We start from the raw sequence: 12558 nt of genomic DNA on the forward strand, positions 1-12558 counted from the left end.
GAAATGGGTTATTTAATTGATTTACATATTCTTGAAGCATATGCTAAGACACTACTTGATGCACCTAGAGAACCTTCTGAGGAAACTTTTGGAAATGCTGAAACTATTGAGAGTGTTGTTTCAATGTAGAAGAAAAGAAAAAGAAGAGAAAAATTTATTAGAGATGCATCCAAAATGGCTAAGGAAATTAAGGAAAATGTAATATATTTGAGTGGTATATCAGCTAGTGAACTTGAAGGATTGGAACCGGTAGCTCATGTTTCACCGGTTGTCACTTCTTCTGATACTAACAATGGAAAAGTAGTTGAGTTCAAGAGAATTGAAAGGAGAACTCACTCATACCTTCTCCTTCTTCCAAAAAGGACCAGAACCTTAAGGAAGAAGTAGTAGGCTGTAAGGGAGCCTAAGAACAAGCTAACTCCTAAGAAGAAATAGGAACCAAAGACACCAGATACCCTTACACCGGAGGAACTAATAAATGAAATAACACAGGAAGGTAATCTTACTAATGTGAACAAATTGTATCATTCTTTCAAAGACTCCGATAAGGAAACAATAGACAAGAGATTCATTTTGCATTTAGACATCTATAAGAAAGTTTTGATTGAAGTGGTAGATGATATTGTGAATGATTTGTATCTTAGATTAGAAGCAAAAAGAATGTCAGTAATGGAACTTGATAAAAAGTTAAAAGTTGAAGCATTGTTCGCAATACATCCTGTAAATTCTAAAGAGGAAATTGATGAACTGATTTCTGAAGCAAACCGGTTAGTTTTTGTTAGTGGACACCAATAAGTGAGCCTAATGGCTGGGAGAGTAAAGAAATAGCTGATGAAACTGCGGATAATTGGGACATATTCTTTGTTGAAAAAGAAAAGCAAGAAGAAAGGAGTAGATAGAAAGTAGATAAGGATTTTGCCAAGGTATATCAAAAGGATAAGGACAAAGGTAAACGTAAAGTTGGTAGTGTTCATGCAATAAAGGTTACAGATAACCTTCCCCAACCAGGATAGGACACCCCACTAGTTCATATAGTTAGTCCACTGGATATTGCAACTAATGATATTAACCCGGATTTTGAAATTCTTCTCACTATGAACATTGATACACAAGATTTTAACATTGTTGTGGATAAGGAAACTATAGAGGTTAAGGAAGCCAATGCTAAGAATATTAAGATCTTTGAGTCACCGGCACACACTGTTGACTCTCAGAATACTAAGACACTAGCAGAGGTTAAAGAAACTAACATTGATAAACCAATAGAAGCAGAGGTACACACAGACAAAGGAACCGATAGAAAATGTAAACAAAGAGGAATCAATTGTTGGAAAAAAGGAAGAGATAGTCAAGGTAATTGGACAAGTATTTGTTGAGAGGAAAGCTATTACTAAACCTACCACATCTACAGGTGAATTCAGACCTACTAACATATCAAATGTTCTTTTAGATTCAATTAAAATGATAACATATTGTAATTCCTTAGCATTTAAGGCTTTTGATGACACATTACCTATTTTGAAGATGATTGCACCAACCTATAAGATAGATCACACTAATAATTCTTTAGGTAAATTAGACACATTGTCCAAATTCATTGCTAAAAATGTTTTAACTTTAGAAAAGGTGAATGAAGAAACTATTAAGGATAGAGTAAATCAAGAGAAAGGTTAATTCTTTGAGAATACTATTAAAGATTGTACCGAGCACATGGATTCATTATTACTGGTACTCAACTCAAGAATTTTGGAATATAAGGAGTTTCATATAGAAGCTTGTAAGCCTCACCATCTGATAGAAGATATTGATGAGGAGATTAAGAAGACACAAAAAGAGATAGATGACATATGGATAATATGATAGGTTCTTCGGAACTCACATTAGTTTTTGAACAAGAAATGGCAGGCTATGAGGAAAAGTTGGAGAATTTGGAGAAAGAAAAGGCAAGAATAAGGTTGAAGGCCCAAGAGCTGCAAAGAAAACTTTGTCCAAGATTGGACAGTCATATTACTCAGTGGGTTGAATTATCTAAGGCAACAATTCCTAGAGAATGATCACTAGAACAATAGATGCACTATCTGACTGACATGATCCAGCAAACAGAAACAATTCTTTTTTATAGTAACAAATTTGTGCAAAGCCTGAATCTAGTTTTGGCGGATATCTTTCAAATTGTAACCAACTGGTTACAGGTTTTGAGGTAGAATTTTGTATTCTTTGATTCTTTTTTACATCCTTTGTCATTGATGTCAAAGGGGGACTAGTATGGAAAAAATGGTATGCACAAAAGAGATCACTTGCTCAGGGGGAGCACACTTCTTTTTGGATTTCATTTTTGGATAAGAGTTTTGGATTTTTCTCATGAGTGTTGCCATCAATGCCAAAGGGGGAGATTGTTGGAATTATACACTCTAATTAGAATGGTTGATGTTGTCATTGATAGCAACCAACCAATAACAAGAATCTACACATACACCGGCAATAGGATCAACACTGACACCATCTATCGGCACTGGCAGGCACTTTCACCAGCATCCAAATTACACCGGCAGTGAAGTATACAAACACTGAGGCCGATATGAGACAAAGTTCTATTTATATGAATTATATTGTATTGTAATTAATCTTTGTAAGCCAACATGGCATATTGTAAAGACTCATATATGTATGAGATCTCATACATCATTTTGTATCATGATCATTATTATTATTATTATTATGAGATGGTATGTATGAGGTAATTATGTAAAGGACAATGAAAGGTTTTTGTTGAGGTATCTGATTGAGCTTAAACCGGTACTAAACTAAGCAATGGAGATGCTATTTTGAGTAGTACATTATCTTGGATTTAATTATCCTTATTATAGTCAGTGAGATTCTTTCTTTGAGCAGTGCGCTCTAGGCTATTAGCCTTCTTGCATGTGCAGACCCCTATTGTAAGTAATATTTATTCCTATTGGTCAGTGAGTAAATATTGTGGGTCACAAATCCCACTGAGGTTTTTCCCATGCCAGGTTTCCTCACCAAAATATCTTGTGTTATGGTGTGCATTTATGTTGTCACTGTTATTTCTCTTTACTGCATGATTTCTTGTTTACCGATACATTAATTTGGGTTGAAAAGTTATAAATAAGTTCAAATATTCCACTAACCGGTTGGACACTGATTCACCGCCCCCCCCGCCTCTCAGTGTCTTTGGGACTGTCTTAAATTTATATAGTTATACATGTTCATTAGCTCAAACTTTTTTGATAAACCATAATTATCTTTGGCTGAATCCTATGTGCCCGGGGTTCAAATTTTACTATGATGAAATTAGAGCAGTTGCATGCGTCCCTATTTAAAGATAAAATAAAAAATGCAATAAATGAATATTTGTAGAATCACTTAGGTTTCGTTAAACTCATAATTTCACATATGGTGCCCTATGGAGGTAGTGGGTTTGAGAAAAAACATTCTCAGAAGCCTTAGTCAAACATAATTTTGATCAAACACATTGATGTGGTGCCCCCATGACATCTTTTTCTTCTCATATCCACATGTTTCAATTTTAGAGTTGAGCACACCGAAGTTTACATCTACAAGTTTTAATTTTAGAAGTTGAAATAGTTTACTTTGCGTCATTAACATGGGGATCAAATGAGATTATAAAAAAAGAAGATTATATGTGTATCTAACCCTCAAAAATAGCTCTAACAATATAGAATATAATTTTGTTACTTATATTTCTTTTATTTTTTGATAAGATAGGTTCATTACAAAGAAAAAAGATCTATATCTCATATACTAGGAAACAAATCAAACTAGGTAAAAAATAAAAAGACAATGAAATACACTTTATATTCTTGTAGTTATTTTAGAGAATAATAATTTAAATAAATTATTAAAGATAAACATTATGGTAAAATGTCACTCCCACTGGGTACCTAGACAAACCACTATGATCAACCTAAAGCTTCTTACATTGGGTTACACATGGCTATTAGAGAAGGGTTCAAAAAAGTCTATCTTGAGAGTGACTCTCTAAACATCATCAGATGTGTGAGTAAACACACTAGGCCTAGCTGGACTATCAAGCATTGAGTTCAGGAGTGTTGCATCATGATTGCAAAATTAGATGCTTTCAAAATTTCTCGTGTTTATCGAGAAGGTAATATGCTAGTAGACCACCTGGTGAACATAGATGTGGATTATATGAACATACGGTGGTGGATGGGAAAGGAAACTTTCTTGATACAATTATGTGAATTGTTTAGAAAGGATGTTGAATGCATTAGCCATTCTTATTGCATTAATAATGACAAACTACCAAATGAATAATGATCTTTCATGGGCTTTAAGTTCAACATTCAAAACCAAGGTCTCTAGAGCTTTCTATTGTATCTGGTTTTCCATTGCCTTGTTTGGGTTTTGTACCATCATCCATTTTTGTAGAGGTAAACTACTTATGGGAGGTGACAAAAATAGAATGGAGCCTATTTCCTATGAGAAATGGGAAAAGAACAAAGAGATATGGACAAAGATTATTGATGGGGGCCTTGTTTCATATCTCAAGAGGCTTCATGGTAATGACCTAAAAGTGATAAAGGATTCTGTGAATGGTTGGGAGAAAGGTATTCTCATGGCCTTTGCAGCAGAGTTTAGAATTGATGAAATTCTCATTTCATAGATAACTGTATTGCAGAAGGAAGGTGACGGATGAATCCATTTTGACCTTCTTTGACAAAGAAAGCAAGAGAAAAAGGGTGTGAAAGATGAAGGATCATGATTATAATAGGAAGGACCTACAATCACTTTGGGCAAAGATGGTCGAAGTGATTATGAGGTACATTACTCTTGATGACCGCTATGCAAGTATCATCTCTTACCACTTTGTGATATTAATTCATTTTAGGCATAACAAAAGATATTTTTTTGTCTTTCTATCTCTTGTCTTCTCATGAAAATAGTTGGGCAAATCATGCCAAACATAGTGACAACCCTATTTTCCATGAGGGGTTAGTCATGCTCATTATGGAGTATGCTAAGGATCATGGGGTTAAACCCTCTCTGGTTGTCAAAACCCCCAATTCTCTTACCATCCATGATGTAGAATATGTGTCCGATACAGAGATGGTTGAAGAAGAGTTTGGTATGGCTATGGATTGGTGGGACCTCAATGTCTCGAATGATCGAGAATACTATCCTTCTTAGAAGGAGGACCCTGAACAAAATATTACACCTATCACTGGTAATATAAGAAGAAACGAAAACCCGGATGGGCTTCTAGTAAGTATAGAACCTCTGAACCCAATTTATAGGATTCTGGCCCATGGAATACGAAAAAGTCCAAATTAGGAAAAAATGGGGCAGCCAAGGGAAAGGAGAAGGAAATAAAGCTGGACATCCCTGTTAACATTGAATAGGGCGAATAGGGGGATACTCAAAAAGAAACTGATTTTGATATTCTCCTTAATAACTCTATCAAAAGCCATGAAAACTGCTTTCTTTGGGTGAGTAAGGAGATCAATATGTTGAAGGAAGTAATTAAGGGAATCATTGACACTTTTACTAAAACACCCATGCCAAGTAAAACTGACAAACTTCTCTGAATGACACATAAAGATGTTAAGATCATGAAAATGGATCATGAATCAAGGATTGGTTAGCAGGAAATAATCATGGAAGAGACTAAGGGCAACTTGAAGAATCTAGTTGATATTAGTAGGGAAGCCATGAATAACAACATACAAGATCTTAAAAAGGTCATTGTGATTATTGCTGACCAAGGAGCTAAGTCCACCACTGGAGTATCCCACCCTTAGACACCAAACAAAAGAAGAAAATCCAAAAGCCTAACTTGCAATGTACAAGACCATAGACCACTACTAGCCCCTATATGAGGACAAGAAGCAGGAGATAGGAGAATAGTACCTCCAAGTTCATCATGGATGAGCTCAAGGAAATCAACAAGAGTATGATCCAAAAGAATTTGGAACTGATGCAATCTCTAGTTTAGTGGTTTTTAGTTTTCTCTATTGTTGTTTTATGTCTTTGTTGTGTGGGCTTGGCCCCTATTTCCATGGTTGTTTTGTCATTGGTTTTGGACTAGTTAGTGATTGTTTATTTTTTGGATTGCTCTCTGAATTTGGGTTTCGGGTATTGTAAAACCCATTTATCATAATAAAAAACATTATAGTAAAATGTAGATTTAAGTTCTTATAATTACCAATTGCAAACATAATAATTTAAATAAAATATTCAGTAAAAAAGTTTAAAAAATACTTATGTACTAGATATTGGACTTCATGACCTAATTTTAAGGAATTGTGAAAAGTTTTTATTTGCAACCTAGAAGAAATTAACAAGCAACATTGGAGAATTTGTTGAATTGATAGGGTCAATTTCTTCTAGGTCAAACCTTTGGCTAGGTGATTTTTATAGCTTGGAGCAAAGATTTGATGGAAACATTTATTGACATGCAATAGCATATATGCAAATTTGGATGCAATGAGTCTATTCCTTTATAATATTAAAGTGTACTTTAAGTATTTCTCCTTCTAATTGTTATTTTTTCTTTATTTTTGGTATCTTAAATCGATTACTTATACAATTGAATCTATTGAACTATGTCAATGTAGTAACAAGTTATGCAAATGGGTATCAAGTTAGCTAACTATATAACTAGTAGGAAAAGATCCCAATCTTAGAATTTGAATATGAATATTTAAATTTTGAGCTCAATATCGAATGCCTCTAAGTGATCTCAAATGTAAAATTCAGCTAAGAAAAGAAAATGAAAATGTTGAAATAAAGAGAACATATGAAAATATAGAGAAAGAAAAATATATAAATAATTAATAAATAGTAAATATATGTAAATGAAATAAAAAAATATATAAACTATCAAATTAAATCTAAAATTAACATAAAATTATATCTAAATTTCTTTCATCTTCTAGAACAATCACCAAGTTTACAATCGTGACAATCACTCGCTGGATGCATTTTATTAGCAATATAAATTATCTATTGAACTATAAAATGAAAAAAATGTGATTATCATATGTTATCTTGGCCATTCCTGAGTTTTCTTCTGCTTTTCTGTCAGTGACTCGTGACCCGTAATGGGCGGCCATATTCGAAGCGAGTCAAGTAACGTATGGAATTTTAAGTCGCAAACAGCAAAAGTACAGTCGACTAAGAGACAATACACAGAAAATATTGGCGTGTGTTTTGGGTCTGCCGTAATTCACTTGTGCACGGCAAGCCTTTCCTGAGTTTACTATTAATTTTCTTCTACTCGACCCAATTTAAGCGACGGGTGATGTACTGGGTGACTAACAATAAAAGTCCAATAGAGAAAAGAAAAATAGCGGCGTGTCTTTTGGGTTTACCGTAGCTTCATTTCTACACGGCAGGGCTTTCCTAAACCAGTTAATACTCAAATTCGCGTTTCTCGACTTCTTTTCACGACTTTAGAGCTCAGGGGGACCATTTATTTTGTTTTATTGGTTGTGGTCGAAACGAATCAATGTAAAATAAGGTACTTCTAGTAAGGAGTAGGAGGTAGTCCCGTAGGGCTCTAACCCATCTGTAGACCCATACATAGATGGCTGGCATCGTGGACTATAAAAGACACTTTACTTTTACTTTTACTTTTACATTTATGCGTTACTTCCAGATGTCAATGAACTTGACACCTCCATGGTTGTCTTTATGTTGATCTATCTTTTCAACATAAAGTTGTTGTCAAAGTTAATGAATGATTGTATAGGAGAAACTTTTAATGGAATCAGTTAAATTTTACACTCAACAGTATTTTGAATAGTTTTTAAAATCTATAAAATGGATTTTTTGAAATTTTTTAGAGTGAAATCTTTATGTTTGTATTTCTATTGTTGTTAAACCACAAAAGATCAGATGAAAATATGATGTGTTTTTGCAGATTTGAGAGATTTTTTGGAGTGTCAATTTGTGTGGAGATTAGCCTTTACCTTTCTTAAAATTGTATTTTGATAACAAATTACTTACTAATTTATGAAAGACTAAATATTATAGATGTTAATTTAGGAAGATGGTGAATTATTTATTTGAAAGAGATTTTCTATTTTTTTAGATCTAAAGTCAACAATTTTTTCGATCAATTTCTGATGTATAAATGTTTAGCATTATGTCTTTGAGTATATAATTTGAGATACATAATTTTGAACTTTTGGTATCCACATTGATAAGTACTAGTCAGAATTCATTAGTATTAGACCTGAAATGCGAGAAAATGAATTTTAAAAGTTAGTGGCATGGACATGTTAGTGATGTTGTCCAATGATCAAAATCATAGTAATGATCTTGTTTTGGTGCGCGTAGACAATTGGAAAGTGAGTCAGATATATTTTGAATAGAAGAATGTGGCAGATTTTAATGCATGGTAAGGTATTCAACCAATGAGTTCATTACAATAGTCAAATTATGTGCTAAAATCATACACCCAAAACACCAAGCCAAAGTAGTATGAAATAAAAGGGAAAGGGTTTATTTTATGCATGCTTATCATACTCTATATTATTGATCCACATGTGAATAATTATCATAAACTTCACTTCCATGTTCAACAAATGAAGTGCCAATGGAATTCACAAAAATAGTTGCAAGTATCCAAATTTTCAATAGAATAAGCCATGTAAGAATTCAAGAGTGCACTTATTTTCAAAGAGATTTGAAAGGATTGGTACAATGACATGCAAATTAATCCTTGAAACCTGAAGAGATAAAATGATTAGATAAAAATGACATAGGAATGCCACAAATTCAATAAATAAATCTAAAATGAATAACAGAGGTAAAATATTGAGGCCAAAGTGAAATTAAGTGAAGAAAATAGGGCATGCCAATAAATGAAATCCTAAATAAAGACATGGTAATGAACATAAGTCTAGTGCCATAAAATTGCGCCTCTTGCAATTTTAACCACATTTGAGGTCCTCACCTTGGCGACGACATCCTCCTTCCTAGCCAAGATCCCTTTATGCATTTTCACCCCTTGACCCCTTCCTGTTTGAGCCTTGAGATAGCCTCAAGACCCTGTCCAAGCCCCAAGATAGGGCAAGACAAGGGCATGGCACCCCTGTCCCACCCTCTTAGGGTGGCCCAAAGATAGCTCCCCTAGGCCCTATCTGCACTTCGAGATCCCAAATCTCCTCGATGTCGGCCTTTGGCGAGATGAATTAATATTTTGAGGCATGTATAAATGGGAGTTGGTTTTCTCATTTATGGGAGGCAGAAATTCAAGCGAAGTGGATCATAAGAAAGCATAGGAGAAGATATACATAATCAAGAATTCTAGCATCCAACTCTTCTTCATTCATCCATTAGAGCAATATTACAACATTCATTTGCAAGCATGTATTTTTGTTAGGGTTTTGTCACGTTACATGCCATTTCATGCAACACTTATGATTTAAATTCAAGAAGCAAAGCAATCATCATCAAAAAATTGCAGATCTATAAGGTATACATTTCCATTGTTTACATTCAAGCATTTGCAATAACTTTCTTTCAAGGTTGATTCCGCAACCGAGGTTTGATTGAGGCAAACCCCTATCCACAAATCGTTGTTCCTCTGTTTTCTATGTGTAGGTTACATGTGTGCGGCTGTAATTACAAGTTTGGGCTTCATTTCCAAAGATGGAAGAACCCTTTTTGTTTCATGGATTTTGTTGAGGACAATGTACATTCCCGCCATGGTCCCAACGACTTTTCTCTGAATTTGCAGGGTAGATCCATATTAGTCTAATTAGCTCAAATCTGAAGCTACAGTGCTATTCTGAACTGGTAGACCTGCATTTCACTCATTTCCCCTCTCTTTTTCGTATAGTCAACAAGTCAACTTTCTTATTTACAAAAGAGGGAAAAACATGCTTCAACCCTTGCAATCCACTTGCAATTCACATCCTTGTCTCCCTTGGATTTGGATCTAGTAGATTCAAGCCCCTCTTTTGAATGTAAAGTTCTTCCAAGTGAAAACCATCCTAGTGACTTCCTTTATGTATCCTAGGTGGGGAGTCACTAGGGTTCAATTTTTGACATTACATTTTGGTGAACCCAACATCCTACATCTTAATTATGATTTCTTATTTGTTAGATCTGAATAATTGTAATTTGAATTTCAAATTTTCATTTCCAAGTTTGATCTTTTTGCAAATTTTAGAGGTTAATTGCATAAAAACCCTAATTTTTCATTTTGAGGAAATTAAGCTTATGAAGTGTAACATTTTAATTGCTTGTTTCAGATTTGATTTCTACTTCAAAATTGCTATTCAAATCTCTCTTTATTCTGAAAATTCAGTGGTTAAATCATAAAACCGTAGTTTTTATGATACTTCTATTTTTGATGTTTGACTACAAGTTTGACTGATCTAGACATCTGCAAATCAACTATTTTTTTCGATTCTGCATTAAAACCATAATTTCTATCATCGCTGAATTTTTTTGGAAAAAAGTTGGTCGGACTGTGTGTACTTTCGCCACAGTTCTCATTTTTTTTCCAAAAATTTTGGGAGACAGAATTGATAGCATTTTTCTGCTTAAATCCTGAAAATTGGCGTACTTTATCAATTTTAACACCCTCTAAGTTCTAACACAAATTCAAATTTCAAATCTGCAATTCAAATTCCATTTTCCTTGCTTTATTCAATTTTCTATGTGATGCTCTGCAAATAAGGATCTTAGAAAAACTTGTGGTAAGGAAACACACACACATAAGAAACCCAAGAAATAAGAGTTAGTGTTAATAACCTAGATTATTCTAAACATGCATATCAAGAGAGACACTATAAGCACAATAGAGCATTTAACAATGAAAACAAAAGCAACAAGGCATCTCCAAATACCTTCAACCATGCTTGTAGCTCCTCCTCCCTTGTTCCTCTCCTCTCCAAGTTTCCAAATGAGTGTAGCTCTCAGCAACTTTTTGCACTATGGATGTCTTATGGAGATTTAAGATTGAAATGCTTTAAATTATGCTATGCAAGTGTAAAACAAGATAAATATGAGATACTATGAAATGAACTAAGATTTATTTTAGTCCAAAGTGACAATATATAAGTGATTATGCTAAAATGCTCTTTCTAAATTTCACTATAAGTTAAATGCATACAAGTTTTTAGGATCTGGATTATGAAGAAATGAGCTCTATTTATAGGTAAAATGGAACAATGGATGGTTGAGATTGAGTAATCTCAATAAGGGTTAGAATTGAATGGATTAAGATGCATGTGAGGGCTTTCAACGCAATCCCAAGATGACAACTGTCAACATGAGATGGGTTGAGGGGAGAGGGAAGAAGCATTAAATGCTTGACATGACCCGAGGGTTAACTTGGGAGGTAGGGTTAATGTTGAGTTGAGTGAATAAATTCATTATTCAAGGAATAATGCTTTTATCCAATGGATAAACTCTTGTGTAAGAGTTAGTGAGGATAACCATGGTCAAAGCAATAAATGCTTGAGGAGACACATGGGTTACATGAGGGTTGAGTTATAGGTTAAAGTCCCTAACCATGGGTGCAAGTGGATTTAACCATAAATGGTTATGTAAGAGCCATTAATGGTCATGTAAGAGCCATTAGTGGTTTGGATGACTTTAGAGGTTAGATTGTTGAACACATAAAGAATTAAATGTTTTTCAAAGACTTTGAGGGCTTTGAGAAGTGACTCCAAGTTGCTTAGGAATGTGACAATATTTAGGGGATGGATTAGGCTAACTAGGAAGGGGTTAGAAGAGTCTAGAAGGGGATTTAGGAAAGTGGATTTGGTGGGTGAGGGAAAATAGGATTTTTATTAAAATAAAATTCATTTATTTCAACAAATAGGCACAACTTGCATTTGTAGGAGAATGCAAGTGGGGGGGATTTAATGATTTAAATAAAAGTTTTAATTATTTATTTAAAAGAGGAAAGGGAATAAATTAAATAAATAAGATTTATGCATTTAATTGATTGTAAATTTGGTTTAATGAATTAATTAAAATAAATTGAATAATTTATTTAATTAATAGGAGAATGTTTGAGGATGAATTAAGTAAATGTTAATTAACTGTTGGCTAGTGGGTTTATTAATCAAATAAATAGCAAATATTCATTTAATTGAAATGGACAGATTTATGTGACTACATTTGCCCCTCTTTGAGACAATGTGGTTTATCACGTTGTTTCAAAGAAAGAAAAATGGGTGTGAAGAAATATGCCACATAAAATGTTAATTTAATGGGTGGTATGCCCACTCGAGAGATGGGCCAAAAATTTTGAAAAATCCGGCGATCTCTCGAAAAAGAATGAGAATTGGCGAGGAGGTAGAAGAGAAGAATTTAGCAGTAACAGTGAAAGAATAGAAGAAATCAGGAAGAAAACAAAGAAATGGGAGGTATTGGAAGTTCACGGGGACCACGGTGATGAGTGGGGTAAAATAAGGGTTAGGTCAAAGGGTATATATGGGGGTGAAGAGGTAAAAATAGGGTCATTTGCATTCATCTCCATAGTGATTCAGAGCTCTGATAGTGACTTCTTTGAAAGAGCAAGCAATA

This window comes from Cryptomeria japonica, chromosome 11 (assembly GCF_030272615.1).
Source record: "Cryptomeria japonica chromosome 11, Sugi_1.0, whole genome shotgun sequence".
Classification (NCBI taxonomy): domain Eukaryota; kingdom Viridiplantae; phylum Streptophyta; class Pinopsida; order Cupressales; family Cupressaceae; genus Cryptomeria; species Cryptomeria japonica.